The following is a 9,440-nucleotide window of genomic DNA, read 5'->3' on the forward strand; positions in this document are numbered from 1 at the left end:
TTCGTCATGATTGTGTCAGGGAATCACCTTGCAATCCTGCAGTTTAATTAGGAGAATGCATTTTATTAAAATGGTCATTTCTAGTACAGGAGAGACTTTGTGTTCTTTAAATAAAGAACATCTAGATATCAGTATTAGTGTTGGCTGGAAATATCACCAAATCATATATTGGCAAAAATCCAATACTGTGCATCCCTACTTTGTGTTTTTAGTTATCGTGAGCTGATGGGTCAACATTGCTGCACTTAGACTGCAATTTGATTTCATTCAGTAGAAAGTAAAAGTGCTTGAGAACCAGGAGGTTTTGTGTTAAGATACTGGTGATATTTATTAAACCACCCTGAGGATATTTCTTGTTACTGCTTCCTCATGTCTGCAGTGGTGGAGCCTCCGTTGAACGTCAACGTGACACGGACTGGAGAGGGCACAGCAGAGGTGACGTGGCAGCCGGTAGAAGATGTTTTGATGTACAGAGTCACCGTGAAAGACGTGGACGACCCCACCAGCCCTGTAGTTTTGTACAACGTCACAGACATCAAGCTGGATCTTACAGACATCCTCCCATGCTCCACCTATCTGATATCCGTGTCCTCTTTTAACAAGTTCCTGATTCCAAGCGAGCCCACAGACCACACATACACCACCAACAGTAAGTGTCCACAGCCAAACATAATATCAATAACTTGTTGATTAGGATCTAGGTCAGCTTTTCTCTCTCAGGCGCTCCTTTCAGACATGCAGAATGTGATCCTCAGGGGAAAAAGTATTCAGATGCCCTCACAACCTACTTGTTGTTGGGTCTGTCACGCAAACTGAAATCTTAGTTTCATGCTGTTCTCTTTTTTTTACAAGTACATTAAAATAGAGATTTTCAGATACTTTTTTCTTTCAGACCTTCTCTTTAATTCTTCAAGATACTGATTCAAACATCTAGACTACTGGTTGATAACATACCCTGTAATATTAGCAAGATGACCAAAAAACATATTAGTAGTAAATAGACTGATTTCTGTCATTCTCCCTTTGAATAGCGCGGTTTTGCCTGCCCAACAATTACATTAACCAAGACTGTAATAACACTGTATTCATACATGTAGCTACTTTAATTTGGAGTTGGCCCCCTTTTTCAGCTATAACAGTCTCCACTCTTCTTGGAAGGCTTTCCACAATATTTTGGAGTAATTTTCTGGGAATTTGTGCCCATTCATTCTGCAGAGAATTTATGAGGCCAGGCACTAATTTTGAACAAGAAGGCCTAGCTTGCAATCTCTGTTCCAGTTCATCCCAAAGGTACTTGGGGTGAACTTGGGGTTGAGGTCAGGGCTCTGTGTGGGCCATTTAAGTTCTTCCCCACCAAACTAATCAAACCATGCCTTTATAGGGGGATTCATCACTCCTCAGAACATGTTTCCACTGCTCCACAGTTCAGTATTAGTGTGCTTTACACTCCATCCAATGCTTGGCATTGGACTTGGTGATGTGAGGCTTGCATTTAGCTGCTCAGCCATGGAAACCCATTCCATGAAGGTCCCGCCACACAGTTTTTGTGCTTACATTAATGCCAGTGGAAGTTCAGAACTGTTTAGCTTTGTGGCTGGGTTGCTGTTTTTCCTAAACGCTTCCACTTTCAAAAAATATCACCTACAGGTGACTGTGGAATATCCAGCAGGGATGAAATTTTACAGTCTTATTGTAAAAGTGGAATCCTATCACAAAGCCACGCTTAAAGTCACTGAGCTTTTCAGAATGATCCATTTTGCATCAAAAATGTTTGCAAATGGAGACTGCATGCATGCTTGATTGTATACACCTGTGGCAACAAGTCTGATTGAAACACCTGAATTCTGTAATTAGCAGGTGTGACTGAATACTTTGTCCATATAATGTAATTCTCACCGTGTAACAGTGTTATCATTTTAAAAAATCACAGTTTTTGACCAACTAAGAACTCTGAGGCTGTCTCCTACCTCTGAGTCATGGTTTTGCACCACATTATGTAGCAGTATAGCACTTATTCACGTGTTGAATTTGCAATCAAGATCATAAGAAATATTTATTTACATTCATTTTGATGAGCTTGCAATTAAAATGCATTATATTAAGATTAAGAGATTTATCATTTGACCACTTTAGTCATTTCTGATTGTGAGTTACTGAGTTGAAAACATTTTTTTTTTGGAATAATTTGATCCTTAGACTCTGACAGCAGCAAGGCCTCTCAGGTCAGCAGCCCTCTAAGAAAAGTGTATCTGCTGCTGTTTGCATTGCAATCAAGGGCATATTGCGTTACTGAATTATTTGACTGAGTGGAAGCATTCAAATAGAGAAAAAATGGACCTCAAACTGAACTTTGTGGTACACCATAGATAATGCTAGCCTGGAGGATGAGTAAGTATTGGTTTAAGAGGTCAGTCTTTCACTTTAACTAACTTTCTATCAGTTCTATTTAAGAAAACTTTAAACTTCTAACACATGATATTTATAAAGAGGCCATCTGCTTCTTTTGGCTGTTTATGTTTTCTTCTTTTGTAGCTTAAAAGCATAATCCTCCGATGTACTTCATCTCCTGCAGGGCTGCGACCAGTTTCCTCAGTATCAGTGGACTATACCTGCACAACTAACTCTGCCCTGGTGCAATGGACGTCTGTATTTGGTGCCGACTCCTATAAGGCGATAGCGGTGGGGGGAAATGGCACCAAGCTGATGTGCACAAGCCAGGGGACCAACTGCCAGATCGTTGGACTGAGCTGTGGTCAGAGCTACGTGGTGCATGTAACACCGATGTCAGAGAGCTGCTCCAACATGATGAACACCACTTCAGCCACTTTTCAGACAGGTAAGTCATTAAAAAAGGGTTGACAGTTTCTAAAGTAAAGGGCAGTGTGGTCCATATCTGTTCAAATGAGAAATCAGAGACATGTTCCACTGGCCTAGACAAGGAAGACCCAGACAGTTATCATTAGTGCCACTTTCCATGCCAGTTCTGTGGGTTTAAAACCTCAGGATACACCTGCCTGAATCATCCCACCCAACTCTGATGTTTTTTTCTTTCTTGATCATGGAAGAGCTGCATGCTCTTTGTAGGGTTTGTAATGATGCTGTGGCTGCTTATCTAGTCAACACATAATTTTCTGACTTTCATTTCTGAATTTTGAGAAATCTAAAGAACCAAAGGAACTAAAGAACTGTATTTGAAGGGCACATTGGGTATACATTTTTTGTGCTCTGGCTGATAGCTCAGACATTTATAAATGGAAAATCACTGAGCACAACTACAGTACATGTTTAGATTGATTCTCCCCAGACTACATATGCATTTTTGACAATATTTTGCTAGTTCAGTTGAGGATTTATCCATGGCATGTTCACACTTTCCAAACCAGTTTACTAGGAATCAGTGCAGTAACTGCATCTTGTTTGTAACATGGCTGGACAAAAACTGGGAAATGTTACATTTGAATCCATAAAGCTGACAAAATTCTGATTTGGGTATGAAAAGAGGAGTGGCCCAAGTAAAGTAAACAGGGGTAGACTTCCCATAGTGCAACTCTTTTCAACTATCCCCATTGCCTTATAGCTTTGAAATTAAATAATTTCTTTAAGATTCATTTTGGGGCTTTTATGCCTTCATCTATTAGATAGGCCAATAGATAGAGTGGGAAACTGAGAGAAGAGAGGGTGGGGAATGACAAGCAGAAAATGAGCCATTTGGAGGCATTTGAACATAACCATTAGGTTGCTGTTGATCCTGAAACTCCAATCTTTTAGTTTTTAGCAAAAGTCATTTAGTTATTTTCAAGACTTTTAAAGCACACAAAGAGCCAATGTGGAAGATATTACCAAAACGATTGAGCAGATTTGAAAAACCCATAGATGTTTTGCACCCACTCTTATTCTGGGGTCTGCAAATGCAAATTGCTGTATTTCTTGTTCTGTTGCTGGGCTATCACTCCATCAGTTGTTGGCTGTTGGTTTTAAATTGATGTAGCTTCTTGAAGGAAATTTCTCATTACTAAACATCTACTGAACTCAAATAATACATTTTTACAAGTCTTTAAAGGTGTACTACACCCACTCTTACCTCTGATATAATAACTCAAGGGAGTGTAGTTAATCCCAGAAAAAACACAACAAACACAACACACACACTAAAAAAATATACAGGAGTGCATGTACAAAATGCCTCACTGATGTACAGTGATCCCTGTTCACTGACAGAATTGTCAATTTTCAAGTGATCATGTTTAGTTTGTTTCTCTGTTGGTATAAAGCTAATAGGTTACACAATAGATATACTAAACTTAGCACAAAAAGTAAGGAAAATTGTGTTTGGTAGATAATTTCTTGTTGTAACAATGCTTCTTGGTAACAAATCTCATACTGTTGGAAAGCCTGTTTATTTCCCTTTTAAATGGTGCAACATTTGTAAGGAACATGCATTTGTGGGATGAGCAGCAGAGCTGAGTATAGGGGTTGCCCCATGAAAAATTTGCCAAATCTTCTCTGCCGATGCCAAACAGCTTATTTTGCTGTTTTTAATGACTCTTGTATGAGCTTCTAGTAGCACCTGTGAGCATGGGCCCTGCTACAGTGGTCAGTAGGTGTCTAAGAATCATCATGCCATGTTTGACTGGTCTGGATAGGGCCCGTGAGATAGGCCAACTTCAAGCTGGTGTTCCGCAAAACTCAAGTTGTGACATTGTTTGGAGTGAGCCCTAGTACCATCTCCAAACTGAAAGCCAAGTTCCATATAACGGGGATGTCAGAGACAGGCCGCAAAGTGGGCGTCCCAAGAAGACGACACCTCAAGAAGACTGTTTCCTCACCCTGTCAGCACTTAGGTACCGAAGGCTGTCTTCTACAGATTTGCAGTTAAGGTTTGCAGGACCATATGGCCGACAGGTCTCTGCCCAGACAACCCAGAACAGACTGCAAACAGCCAAAGTCCAGTCTCATAGGGCTGCCAGGAGGTCTGCCATGACTTCCCTTCACCATCAGGCCTGTTAGCACAAGTGTCTGCAATACGTGCACTGGAGCCTGAACATGTGGAGGAACATTATGTTCAGCAATGAGTCCAGATTCCGCCTACAACAGTTGGATCGTAGCGTCAAAGTGTTAAGAAGACATGGAGAGTGCTATGCTGATTGCTGCACCGATAGAGTAACATCTTTTGGTGGAGGCAGTGTGATGGTGTGGGGCGGCATCTCCCTCACTGGAAAAACAAGGCTTGTCATCATTGGAGGCAATCGCAATGCAGAGAGATGAGTTTTGCAACCAGTGGCAATCCCATATCTCCACAGTCTGGGACTGAACTCTATTCTCCAAGATGACAATGCTCACCCCCACAGAGCGGGGTTTATCAGAGACTACATCCAGAATTTGGGAGTCAAGGGGATGGAATGTCCTTCAAGCAGTCCTGACCCCATCCCCATTAAACACTAGTGGGATCAGCTTGGGTGTACTCTTTGTGCCAGGGTGACTAACACAACCACACTGGCTGATTTGTGACAAATGCTGGTTGAAGAATGGGATGCCATCCCACAACAGTGTGTGACCAGGCTGGTGACCAGCTTGAGGAGGTGTTGTCAGGCTGTTGTGGCTGTGTATGGTTCTTCCACACACTACTGAGGCTCCTGTTTGTTAAATTAATAAGTTGTTATATTGCAAATATGTCTTGTTACTTCAATCATCCAAACATCAAACAAAAGTCAATGGCAGAATAAGCTTTTTGGTATTGGCAGAGAAGATTTGGCAGGTTTTTTTTATGGGGCAACCCACAAACTCAGCTCTGCTGTTCATCATTTAAAAGGGAAATAAACAGGCTTTCCAACGATAAAGAATTTATTGCCAAGAAGTATTGTTACAACAGAGAAATAATCCACCAAACACAAATTTCCTTACTTTTGCGGCTAAGTTTAAAGATTGAAAAAATCTTCAATTTTGCAGGCTTTTTGTAGAAGCTGTTCTCTCATTAATAGTGCCTGTACTGTTTTCCAGTGACAAGCTATAAATAAATCTAATTACTTACATCTAGCTCCTAAGTAGAAATGACTAACAGTATTAGCAGGAAATGTTTGAATTAAATTGACAATCAGGTAGTGCTTTTTAAATTAAACTTAACGAGTTCAGGGCACATTTTTGATGACGTCAACTCGGAATTACTGATTTACAGGATTAAATGGTATGCATCATTATGCAAGGGAAGTCCCAGAATGATGACTCGCCACATTTTAATATTTTATTAGAAATATTATGTGGTCAGTGTGAGACATGAGACCTGTAGGGTGCATTGGCAGTTAAGAAGATGCTTGCAATATTTGCTAATGTGATGCTAACAAAACATAAAAAAAATACCTTAATGCAAAAAAAGCTGTTTACTCTATGATTTTTTCATTATTTAAAATAAACAATATATTTTTGAAAAGAAATGAAAGAATTAGTGCTTAGTGAAGATATGCCTAAACCCAACTTTGCCTTTTTTATTCATCTCCACAAGTCAACTGTGTAACTTGATGGGCAGAAAGAGTGAGGACATCTTGGGTTTGTGAAGTGGGAACCTCCCCTCACCAGTATTTTGCTCTGTTGGTCCCATGACACCTCACGAAGGCTGGACGATAAGCTCTGGCGCTCGCAATGTCCATCATACTCACAAATAGATGTTCTTTATCCTACCTGTTCTACCACATGGTGCTCACGGTCCAAAAAAGTCATTTCTCGTGCCAACATTACACAAAAAGAAAAGAATGGCAAAGAGGACACAACAGAAAATAGAAAAACATTGAGAAAGTCTGAGGAAAGAGCTCAGAAAAGGACACAGGAAGTGGAGCCGGAGCCTAGGTGAGGTGCCCGAACCAGGGTGAGAATCAGCCCTTCCAAAAGACCAAGTGTGAAAGAAAGGTGACAGGTGTCAAATATTAGGAGAGTGATAAAACTAAACCAAGGTTTAAACAATAAATAGAAAGTAAATCTGGGAAAATAAAACTAGGTCAAAATTTTGAATAAACATACATATACATAACCAATTATCTAAACCTAGGTCCAAATTGGATTACAGATTTAACAAAGACAACAGACCGCTAACTTATCCATGAGCGGTTTTGTGTCAGTTTAGTTTTTTGCCTTTTACAGCTCCACCCTGCCATCTATTTAGCGGAGGCAGATAATCCTTTCATCTCATGTATCACGCCATTCTTTTTTAGGACTTTGGTTGAGATTTTCTGTCAAACCTCATCCCAAGGGGCCATATGAGCTGACGTGACTTGGATGATTCTGAATATGATTTTATGTCGTTATTCTTTCATGTCAAGTGTAGGGCCATTTAATACTTGAGGGAAAATCATTAAAACGCAATCTGGTGACATAACACCTTTATGTTGAGGCCTGAAGGTGTAATCAAAGGTAACTGCGTCATTTGTTAGATTATTTTGATCTCAGTCTGTAATAATGAAGTGGTTGTCGGCCTTAGAAAGCCTGGGATGAAAATTTTTTCCTCATGGATCAGAATTATAGCATGAAGATCATAACAAAACAACAGATACTGTTAAGACATGGTGACTGAACTTTACTGTAGGATTTTTTTAAATGTCTTTTGCATTCATTTGTAAAGGCTGTTTTTACTGTTTACTTTAAGTCAACTTGTTTTTACCTCTGTATAAAGATTTCTGAGGTCATATTAGTTGGAAGTCATTTGGGGATAGCTGTTTACAACTTTGTTTTGTTTGCTTTTGAAACACAGTGCATCACTAGGTGTCTACTTTATAAAACTGGGTCTCCTTTTGAGCCCACTATCTGTATCATATTGTGTTGTGTTCAGGCCGCTAAGAATGAGCCTGTGTTTGTGGTAAACCTGAAACCTCGTACAGTGAAAAGCAACACAGGAGTGTAATCTTCAGTATCAGGGCGTTTAAACCTGAAAAGGGATATGAGACAGTTACCTTTGATGATGATATTTAACCCTATGCTAAGCTTTTTCCATTTAACATGCTATCTATCTATCTATCTATCTATCTATCTATCTATCTATCTATCTATCTATCTATCTATCTATCACTAGATAGATAATTAAATAGCTTCAATAGTTAGGTAGCAGTTAAGTTAGAAATTAAGAACCAAGCATGTCAAATAGCTAGTTAGATAGTTAGCTAGGTAGCTAACTTGGATGAAATTTCTGCTGTCGCCCATGGGGCATTGAAAAAGTGTTGCTAACAAAGTTTAACTAATTCTATCAATGCCCTTTTTTTTAGTTCCTTGTCCTCCTAAGAACCTAACATTGTGGCGAGATTGTTCCAGTGAAGTCATCGTTTTTTCCTGGGAGCGCACAAACAACACGGACCACTACATGGCCAAGGCAGTGGACTCTCGGGTACAGGATTCAGAGCTAAAAAAATGAGCCAAAGAAAATTTGAAATGAAGTTTTCTGGAGAATAACCTTTTATTTAATAGTGCAATGTTTCAAACTTGATGAAAAGTTGTATGAAACTCCATGTTAAGTATGGAACAAGAGCTAGCAAACAGCTTAGCCTAGCCAGTGATCAGAGCAGCCATAACTAGCATGGCTTTGTCAAAAGATAGCCTATCAAATAAACAATTACAAAAATTCCTTTCTAGGTTACTTAAGATGTGATATCTTGTTTGTTCATCTGTTAAAAAAAAGAAAGCTTTGTCAAAAAACATCTGTATTAATGCTAATAAATTGACTGTTTATGGTCTGTAAGTTCCTGAAGTCTAGGTTAGCATCCTCAGTGCAACGTTAGTCTAATTTTAATCTACTTAAAAATATTTAAATCTTAATATATAATCTTTTAGGTGATAAAATGTGCTAATTGTGACGATACAGGAGGGTTTAGTTCGCAGATTAATGTTACCAGTACACAACAGATACTATCTTGGCAATCACAGGACATAGGCCTAATAATGTTAATGAGCTAAGCGTCTCAGTTCACATTTTTGTTTCCATGGGCCATTAGCTGGTAGGGTTGCCAACTTTTTCAGTGCAAATTAAGGGACACAGTGTTTTGTTTCCAGCACAGTGCCACAGCGTGAAAGTAATGAGTGAGAGATATTTTCAGTATTACTAAAATGGTTTTATTTTCAGATTGATGAGCCTCTTTTTCCCCAAAAGGACATATAAACAAAAAAAATATGCCACAGACCTTCATCTAAGAGTAATGTTAGATATGTTTATGACAGAAAGTGAACTTACCTGTGACCAAAAATATCACATTCTATCATTTCAAGATGGAAGTTTAACTAGTTTAACCCCCTGTAACCAACTAAGTTGGTTTAGATTCTGTCTAAAAAATTTTTGGTCTGTGTGTTATAAATCTTTTTGATGAACTTAGTGGTCAAATTGATTGCTCTTAAGCATATTAATGTGAGTGGTTTCAATCATCCTGTGTAACTGTTAGAGAGAAAGCAAAAACTGTATTTCCCAAAAAAGT

This window comes from Cheilinus undulatus, linkage group 7 (assembly GCF_018320785.1).
Source record: "Cheilinus undulatus linkage group 7, ASM1832078v1, whole genome shotgun sequence".
In the NCBI taxonomy this organism is placed as follows: domain Eukaryota; kingdom Metazoa; phylum Chordata; class Actinopteri; order Labriformes; family Labridae; genus Cheilinus; species Cheilinus undulatus.